General features: G+C 38.8%; 1 pseudogene; it reads left to right on the plus strand.

Annotated features, from left to right (window-relative positions):
- Positions 1-2: 2 nt before the first annotated feature.
- LOC101708214 (RNA polymerase II subunit A C-terminal domain phosphatase SSU72 pseudogene) lies at positions 3-1,114 on the plus strand (annotated as a pseudogene).
- Positions 1,115-10,807: the final 9,693 nt, after the last annotated feature.

Raw genomic sequence — 10,807 nt, forward strand, 5'->3', positions numbered from 1 at the left:
GGGGCACCCTTCCTGGTGCGCAGTGCTGCCACTGTTCAGCACCGGAGTTGACAGTATAACAGCTTCCACTTTGCTTGCATCAAAGCACAGCAACTGAGTGGAAACTCTTAGAGGCCGAAGCGTTACAGTCCACGCAGCAACATGCCTGGGTCACCGCTAAAAGTGGCGGTAGTGTGCTCCAACAATCAGAACCGGAGCATGGAGGCACACCACATCCTCCACAAACGAGGATTCAACGTCCGGTCTTTTGGAACAGGAACTCACGTGAAGATTTCAGGACAAATCCTTGACAAGCCAAATATTTATGATTTCCAAACAACATATGAACAGATATACAAGGATCTTACAAGGAAAAATAAGAAATTTTATACACAGAATGGCGTTTTAGGTATGTTGGACAGAAATAAGAGAATCAAGCCTCAGCCGGAAAGGTTCCAGAACTGCACAGATTTGTTTGATCTGATTCTCACTTGTGAAGAGCGAGTCTATGACCAGGTGGTAGAATATCTGAATTCCAGAGAACAGGACACCTGCCAGCCAGTGCATGTGATCAACGTGGACATCAAGGACAACTATGAAGAGGCCATCCTCGGGTCGTTCCTCATCTGTAAACTCTGCCAGTATATCCAGCTCATTGAAGACGTGGACAATGAGATCCAGGAGGTGCTTAAGGAGATGGAGAAGAAGACCAGCAAGACCTTCCTGCACACTGTTTGCTTCTACTGAAGAGAACTGCTGCCCACCCTCCAAATCTATCTGGAGATTTGCTAGGACTTTTTCCTTCCTGATACTTGTCTTTGACTTATAGGGATCCTGCCAGTGAAAGAGTAGCATTAGATCAATAAACTATGCATACAAAGCTTAAAGATATACATGAATATATGGTTAAAAATAAGGAAATGTTTACCATCCCATTTTTATTTATAAGTGGGATATTGGTTATAAGGGGTTTTTTCCTTCAAAACAAATGTTTTTATAGTGCACTATAACATGTATAGGTCTTTATCTTTGCCTGTGTTTTCTTTGTCTTGTGCCCTAACTAGCTCAATTGTACAAATACCTGAAAAAAACAAGCTATAACTTATGAGGAAAAAAACTTGATATGATAAATGAATCCTACTGGTTGTCAAAAAATCCTTACATTTACTTTCGAGTCTTAGAAGGAGAAAAGAGAAATAGTGTAGGAGGTATGTTTAATAAATATATGATTGCTAAGAATTTTCTAGAACTGACTCTTAAGAAACCATTTTTAAAGGCTTATGAACCCTTAGAAAGATGTAAGATTAAGCCTAGAAAATTTGTTTGGGGTCAAAGTGCCAAGATTGTCAATTTAAGATGCTGTATTTTGGGATGTAGACATATTTAGAACATTGACACAAGTGCCAAGGTGGAATCCCAGAAACCAAAGGAGGGATGAAGGGGTATTTGATTGAAGAAATTAAGAACAGGAAGGAACAACACATAAATACTTAAAGTCAAGAGTCCAATCTGAGAAAGCTGAGCTTAATTGTTATTATTGTTTGAATCTCAAATGTCTCCCAAAGACCATTTGTTAAAGGCTTGGTCATCAGCCTGTGGCACTACTGGGAGGTAATGGAACTTTTAGGAGGCAGGGCATGGGGGGGGGTAGGTCACTGGGGATGAGCCTTTGGAGGGGATTTTGGGACCTCAGCATGCCCCTTCCTTTCTCTGCTCCCCGACTGCGGTAAGCTTTGCTCTACTACATGTCCCTCACTATGACGTTCTGCCTCACTCCAGGTCCCAAAACAACAGAACCAACAACCATGGACTAAAACCTCTGAAATTGTGAACCAAATTAAATATTTCCTCCTTTTAAAGGTTGATTATCTCAGGTTTTGTCACTGCAATGGAAAGCTAACACAATCATGAAATCCAAACAGAGAGGAAAGAGAGAAGGTGGAGAAAAAAAATCCCACACATTGGGACCTAGAAAAAACTGAAATAGAATAAGAAACTAGAGCTATTAAAAGTTGTAATATCCTATTGGGCGTGGTGGCACACCCCTGTAATCCCAGCACTTGGGAGGCAGAGGCAGGAGGATTGCCGTGAGGTCCAGGCCAGCCTGAACTAGTAGTGAGACCTTGTCTCAAAAAACTAAAAAAAAAAAAAAAGTTGTAATATCCTACTATTATGGCCTGTATCTAGATCCCACCCCCCAAGCCTCATGTGCTCATAGGTGGGGCTTTTGTGTGTGATGCTGGATTAGAGTGTGTGATACTGGTATTTCAGATATGTGATAACTAAATGGGTTGAACATAGTTCTGGGTTTGGATAATGGAAGCCTCACCTTGAATGTGGGTGGCATCAATCAATAGGTTTGCATCCTGGATGGAATATAAAGGACAGAAAGAAGGCAGGCTCCCTACTGCTGCTGCTTTCTGCCTGCCATGCCGTGGACTGATTTTCCTCTGCAATGCCCCTCTGCCATGCCACCCTGCCTTGGAGCCAGCCAACTATGGACTAAAACCTCTACAAACTGTGAACTGAAATAAACCTGTCCTCCTTTAACTTGTGGGTGTCAGATATTTTGTCCCAGCAAAGAGAAAAGTAACTAAGACACCTACCCATATAACAAACAGATTCTGAGTATCTGCGGCAAATGGCTTAATTTGGCTTAAAGGCATAGTACTAGGGTAAGTGATCAAAGTCTTTAAAGGAATTAATAAAATACTTCTGTGTTTTATAATGATAACCCTCTAATCAAAGTGAGAAGTGAACTAGAGAAATTATTGTTATGGTTTGTGTTTAGCTGTTCCCCCAAAGCCTCATGCAATGAGGTTAGGACTTTCTCAGAGGTAGTTGAATCTGGAATGTGTGATGCTGGGATTAAGGGCGTGTGATTACTAAACCAATGCACATGAGTGTTAGGTTTAGGACCACCCTAATCCTGGTAGTCTGGATGGGATAAAAGAGTAGAAAGACAGTGAAGGCCCCTCTTGTTGCCTTTGCTACCTTGTGCATTCCATGTTGTTTCTCTTCTATGAATCCTATTTGCTATTCCTGTCTTGGAGCCAGCTAACTATGGACTGAAACCTCTATGAACTGTAAGCCAAATATACCCTTTCCCCTTTAACTTTTGCTGCCAGGTATTTTGTCTCAGCAACAAGAGAAAAATAACTTACACACTTATGATGGTTTTAATCTCAGGATTGGAGATTAGGCAGTCTTGAGTACAAACCCTGATTCTACCTCAACTACAGTAGCTCTGTCCCCAGGGCATATTAAATAAGTTCTCTAGGCTTCAGCTTTCCCATCTGTAAATCAGGTATCTTCATGAGGTTATTTTGAAGTTAATGAAATAATGCATCTCGGGCGTGGGTTTTAGCTCAGTGGTTTTGCCACTTGCTGGGCAAGTGCAAGGACCTGAGTTCGATCCCTGTACCTAAATAAATAAATAAATAAACAAACAAATAAATAAATAAATAAAAAATAATGCATCTGAAATGCTCAGCCCAGTTCCTGACCTGCAGTGAGCATGCAGTAAGCATACAGTAAGTAATGATAGGGCTTTTCTGAGAAGAAACCAGAGGAAGTAAAATCAACCAGGACAGTACTGAGATACACTAAGGGAACCTGGGGAATCCATGTATGGACCTGTCAATACCTGTAAGAATGAAGAGGGAAAAACATGTAGCAGGGCTTGAGGCCAGAGACTGCGTGTGCATGAGGGAGTGCGCAAGATACTACAAGTGGTGAAATAAAACAAACAGAAGAGTCCTCTCCAACTCTTCCCAGGCACATGCCCCTGTCCAATTTTGTATAGACGACTAAGCCCTGACTGAACACAGATAACATTGACAGCCATAGGCCTAATAAAACAAATGCATGCATGGTCCCATGGATACACAAAAAACTCACTTGGTTTTCAAAACTGAAGGGGCCCTTTGTGTCCAATATTCTGTGAGACTATACAAGCCCAGTGTGAACTTTGACCAGAGGCAAACACTTTATTTTTAATGATCAGTCATACCATGACCTTCAACAACTTGCAAAAGTCCAGTAGGTTATTAATTTCTCATAGAACTAAAGAAACAATTCAAAAAATATTAATGGAAAACTTACTTGGTTAGTTTGTCTACTCCCCCTTTCCACATGGCCACTTCCTCAACCCAACCTAATACTTATGAGTAACAGCTCAGAACAGATGCTGCTTATTTTCTCAGCCCAAGCAAGCTGTCCTGCAAATGAGGTTAATAATAGATTACAAGTCCCTTTGAAGTCTCTGTTCTCTCTTATTGTTTGCATTTAGACAAAAGAAAGCCAGTTTATCAAAGGATTTCCTGAGGCTCCATTCCCTGTCTGACAAGATGAGGTATGAAACCCAAATGGTCCACTAGGAAAGATTTCAATCAGTGGATGCCACCAGTAGATGGTTTGCCTTGGTTGTTTTTGGTTACTCTTGCTCCACCACTGAAGGAACCTAGCAGAGGGCAGGATGGGTAGATCAATGAAGGAACAAGAAGGAAAAAATAGAGGAGGAAAATCTTTTCATTGCTCTGGTACCTTACAGGGTCTCATAACAAAAGTCTTGTTTTCCCCAAATTAACCTCTCCATTGCCAGCCCTAAAAAAAATAGTTTAACAGGCAAAATGACTTCTGGTACCCTCATCTGCTTGCATCGCCTGCCTATTGTTGTCCCCTTCTCCAACACTGAGCCCCAAATTGCCCTCATACTGTGCCTTGCCCTTGGCTATCAGACTGTGGTCCTATTTTGTAATGTGGACCTTTCATTTCCCTACCTTTGTCCCACAGAACCTAAGCTAATGTGCACATTCATTTTAGCAATGCCGGGGAGGGGGTATACACATTGGCGTGTTGAGGGAAGTAGGAGCCTGGTAAAAGTCACTTTTAAGCAGTGATATCTGATCTCTGCCAGAAAGCATGGTACCTTGAAGGAGTTGAGAGAATTCGAACAAGCACAGTATTTTGACCCCTTCATTCTTTTCAACTCTGGCTAAATTTGGTGCTAATTCAGGTTGCTTTCAGTTTTCATATCTATGCATGGACAACTACTTGTGGGCTTATTTGGGAGAGGCACCATGCCCATCTGGCTCATCGTTATGCCCACTCACATACAGTACCCTAAACAGCACTTGTGTCTAGCACTGAGAGTTCCACAATTACTCCCCAGACTTAGTGAGAATGAGTACATTATTGTTGATTTTCTCATAATGAACCCAAAGATAGCAAGAAACACTTTTCCATTTTAATAACAGTCCTTGAAATATCAGTTTTAATATTTTCTGGGGATTGTGTAGTCATTCAATAATCAACTCTCATAATCTCTTGTGGAATTAGTTATCTTTATGAATGTTTTATAAAGAACTTATGATGAAATTCTGGTTTAAAAAAGAGAGGCAAAATTTAGATTTGAACTGCAGATGGAAATTGTTGAAAGCTAGATTCAGGCCAGTCTGTGCATAAAGATATTAATCAATGACAGTGATGGTGAAGATTCTAAGATGGCTATTTTCTAATTGGGAATCCTCAACTATGTACTTAACACATTTGTCTTAATCCTAATAAGACATAATTGATAAAAGGGAAAATAGTTGTCTTTCAAGTTGCCTATCAAATTCTATTCTCAAGTGTTCCCCCATCCCAATTAAAGGCATCATGGTCTCCCCAGTGAGTCAAGATTATTATAGTTTCCCTTCCCCTCCAATTCACACTCATTCATCTGCAAGTACAATCACCTCAGTCTGTTTTAGTTTTTTACTGCTACTACTCTAGTTTCACCCTTTATTTATCTGGAAGAGTAAAATAGCCTCTTAAGTCTTATCCCTGCAGTCATTATTATTATTTCCTGACAACCTATACTTCCCAGACCAGTACAGTTTTTATGTTTTTTAGAAACACTAATCAGGAATCCAGGATGGTGACCTGTGCCTATAGTCTCAGCTACTTAGGAGGCTGAGGCAGGAGGATCACTTGAGCCCAGGAATTCAAGTCCAGCCTGGGCAGCATAGTGAGCCCTTGTCTCAAAAAACCCAGAAAAATTTAAAACTCCACAATTCTGTTTATGTTGTTTCCTTGCCTCTCATCGCATTTCAAATAAAACTGAAACTCTTCCAAGGCCAGTAAGCCTTACACTTTCTAGTTGCTCTATGATCTTAAATCTTTTCACTCTTTCACTTGCTTTTTATACTCCTGTCATTTTACTATTCTTTAAAAATAGGAAGTTTAACCAGGTATGGTGATGCACGCCTATATTCTCAGCACTCAGGAGGCTGAGACAGGAGGATCTCCACGAGATTAAAGCTAGCCTGGGCTCCATAGTGAGTTCAAGGCCAGCCTAAACTACACAGCAAGACCTTGTCTTTAACAAACAAACAAAAAATGATAAGTTTATTTCTGTCTTAGAATCTTTGTACTTACTGTTTATAGATCCTTGTTCTAGTGTTGCTAGCATCATTATTAATACAACAGATATTCATTGAACCAGCTAAACTTATAGAGTGCAAGCAGAAAGCAACTTTATTCTTTCTTAATTTATTTTATTTTATTAGTACATGTTAGCAGTACATGAAGTTTACATTCATCTTAGGGAGTAAGCACATGTACTTAACATATCTTGATTCTTTTTATTTCCCTTCCCCTCCCCTCCCAACTGCCTCCCTCCCTTCCTCTGTCTTTAGATCCCCTCTCCCCATTTTCATTATTATTGTTATATTATTATTATTAGTTCAAGTTTGCAACATATAATGTTTACATTCATGGTGGATATGTGGTATATGTACATGACACATCTTAAATGCTTTTATATCCCCTTTCCCTCCTCACTCCCACTTTTGTCTCTTTTGTCCAACTACTTTGCAGATATGAATAAAACCCTGGACTGAGCCCATAGCTTATTTGATAACTTTTAGATATGACAAGGTCCAGGAAAAGCTAAAGTTTTGGTTCTCACTCCCTGAGGGTCATTTGGAAATTCTTGAGACATTTTTGGTTGTTGCAGTGATTGGAGGTAAGATTCATTGGCCTTGGCTAAATAAGGTCAAGGAATCCATGGTTTCTGCTGGTAAGTGAACCCTTGTTCCAGGTACTATGAGACATTCAGATGTCCTTGTGGACATTCACGTAAACATGAAAAACATACAAATACAAACTAATTTTTACCCTGGTTTACTACACACTAAATTTTCTAAAATTTCAGGACCAGGGATTTAGCTCAGTGGTGCTACCGCCTGCCTCGAAAGCGCAAGGTCCTGATTTCAATCCCCCATACTACCCCCCCAAAAAAGAAAAAGAAATCTAAAATTGCAAACTCTAGAAATATAAATCAGAGGATAATTATACACTGCTTTTTTCAGAAATTTACCAAGAGTTGTGCACTATTTCAGAAAATTATTTCTCTGGCACACCACTTGCAATATATAAATGACCAATATGACACACTCGTGTCAGACTTTTCATTAGCAGCTGTTGTAGGCATGGAAGTTTTATGTGCATATAGAGGGAGGCACTTTGTATACAAAAGGAGGCACTTAGTTCTTATTTCAAATGACTAAGCAGAAAGAAGAGAAGCTGACTCATACTACAGTCCTACTACAGTCATATTATAGTCAAATACTTCAATGCAGACTTATTCATTGTAGTAATTAGTTGCAAGCATTTGATTCACTGTGTCATCTAGTGTGGTCATGCCAAAGCATTTACATATTTAAATGGTTATTTTATTAGAAATTGTTTTTATTTCTCCTTCATATTAGGATTACATTTCTTTATTTTTGAAATTTTGTAGATAGGTGGCTTATATTATTTATAAATTCCACTTCAAGACATTAAAAAGGAATGTTATAAAATATTGATTTTAAAAGAGACCATTGAATCTGACATGACTGAAGACTACCTCGGATTCTCAAGAAATCTTACACTTACCCCATGCAAGTAATGAGGTGAGTAGAGCAAAGCAGCTTTTGCTTGCTACCTCTTATGCAAATTTTCCATGGGTTTTCTGGCATCCTGTTTTAGAATTTGATGCAGTTGAAGGATCACTGTCACAACCCTGATGCAGGATGGATAGCATTTTAACACTCAAGAAGATGAGGATTTCTCTAGGAGTGAGTTTGAGTATTGTGTGAGAATGTCATTCTTTAACTACTGAATATATTTTAGCTCAAATGTTAGTATCAGTGACATGTCCCCACACTGGCACCCAGAGTGAGTATTTCTTGACATCTCACTCCTTTGTGTGACAAAATTAATTTTAGTAACAATGATCTAGTAATAATCATTAGTATATTGATTCACTAATTTGTTTTAAACAACCTTTTTTTTTTTTTTGGTACCAGGGATCGAACTTGGAACCTTGCTCTCGGAAGACAGGCAGCAGAACCACTGAGCTAAATCCCCATCCCTAAACAACCATTTTAAAGAGGAGATTCACCAGGTGTGATGGCACACACTAGTAATGCCAACAATCTGGGAGGCTGAGACAGAAGGATCACAAGTTCAATCCCACCCTGTGCAGTTTAGCAACTAACGGGGAGTCTATCTAAAAAAAAAATGTAAAAAGTGCTGGGGTTGTAGCGTAGTGTGAAGGCCCTGGGCTCAATCCCCAATACTTAAAGCATAACGGTAATAATAATAACAATAGCAATTCATTTAAAATATTATTTAAATTCAGGAGAATATTTGATGTTTTAACTTTATTTGTACTTATCAAATGAAAGTATTACACTTTTGCAGTTTGCAACATTTCTTTTCTTTTTTCTTTCTCTTTTTTATAGATCCAGGATTGAACCCAGAACCTCATGCATATTAGGCAAACATTCTACCACTAAGCCACACCCCCAGCCCTTTTTCATTGTTTTAAAATTAAAACACAAATAAAACTCTGTAGTGTATAGAATGGCATGATTAAAATAACTCAAATTCTGTGGGGTTTTTTTTTCCTTTACAATCCCTGTCATGGTACTTGTTTATATTTTGAATGTATGACATATGTGCAACAATATGTAGTAACAAAGAGATTTGATACAGTAATTATACTCCAAGGGAGTACCACTATACACATTCTCCCCAAATAAACATGGGCAGCTGAATACTTATGCAAAAGGTCAACTATTTACTTGAATGTTCTGCAAATTGACTTGCGTGCAAAATACAAACATTGATTAAAGGATAAACAATTAAAGTAGAAATTTCTGAATGTCTTTTTTTTCCCCGCACTGGAAATTGCATTCAGGACCTTGTGCTTGCCAGGTAGGTGCAATGCCACTGAGCTACGTCCCTGGCCCTTCTGAATGTCCTTTAACAGGTAAATTCATAAACAAACTGCAGTATGTCCATACAGTGGTTTGCTACTTAGCAACACAAAGGAAAAAACTACTGAGCTATGATGTAATTTGGATGGAGCAAGGGCATTATGCTGAGTGAAAAAGAAAATATCAAAATATTATACACTAAATAATTACACTTATGTAACATTATTGAAATAACAAAATCATAGAGATGGAGAACAGATATGTAAGTGATTGCCAGGGGTTAGGAAGAAGGGGTGGGTACAATTATAAAGGGTAGCATAAAAGAGTTCTTTGGGGAAATAGAACATTTCTGTATTCTGATTGTGATCTCATTTTATCACAAATTTATAAACACACACAGAAATGGGTGAATGTAAAACAGTGAAATTTAAGTAAGATCTATAGTCTAGTTGACAGTATTATGCAAATGTCAACTTTCTGGTGTTGATAATTGGACTATAATTATGTAGGATGTTACCTTGGAGGAAAGCTGAACAAAAAGCACAAAGAACTGTACTATTGTTGTAAATTCTTTTGAAACTATATTTATTTTAAAATAAAAGCTACAAATCTTCTAATTGAATTCTTACATGTATATTGTTAATGCTCACCAAGGAGACAGACACGGTAGCCCGTACCTGTAATCCCAGCTACTCAAGAGGCTGAAGCAGAAGGATCAGAAGTTTGAGGCCAGTTTGAGCAACTTAGCAAGATCCTGGCTGAAAATAAAATAAGAAGGGATAGGGATGTATGTCAGTGATAGAGTACCCCCTGGGTTTATCCCAAGTACCACAAACAAAACAAAACTTATCAAACAAAATAACATCAGCAGCATGACAGATTAGGAAGTGCCAGGCTAACCCTCCCCCATGGAAACATTGGATGAACAACTACAAACTAGCAGGATGTGGTGATGCATGCCTGTAATCCCATCACTTTGGGAATCTGAGGCAGGAGGATTGAAAGTTCAAACCCAGCCTGGGCAATTTAGACTTAGCAAGATCCTGTCTCTAAATAAATAATAAAAATAAGGACTGAGAATGTAGCTATGTGCAAAGGCCCTGGGTTCAATCCTCAGTACCACAAAAAAATAATTTTTAAAATAAGGAAAAAATAAATAAAACTAGAAACTGACTGAAATAGCTTTATAGGCACTCTGAAAAGATTAGGACAGGTCACAGATATCAATGCACTGTGTTCAAATCAAAGCCCTATATTTACCCAATATTACTAGTTGGGGTGCTTCTGTTTATGTTACCATCATTTACAACATGTAAGTCTTTTTTGTCAATTGCATTAGCAAGTAGAACCATGGCAAAAACAAAATGAACAATGGCTTCTCATCTCAGAATAAAGGTATCCAAAGGCCTATGTCATCTGTATCCCTTTCTGGACACAGACACTGCACACACACACACACATACACACACAATACTTCTCTTTGACTTCAACTCCCTCCTCTCACGTCCACTCTTACTACAATGCCTGGTTTGCTGTTCCTTGAACATGCCAAGCGTAATCTTGACCCAGTACCTTTT

Source organism: Heterocephalus glaber, unplaced genomic scaffold, assembly GCF_053883595.1.
Source record: "Heterocephalus glaber isolate CG9 unplaced genomic scaffold, H.glaber_assembly_v1.0 deba00001547, whole genome shotgun sequence".
NCBI classification, from domain to species: Eukaryota; Metazoa; Chordata; class Mammalia; order Rodentia; family Bathyergidae; genus Heterocephalus; species Heterocephalus glaber.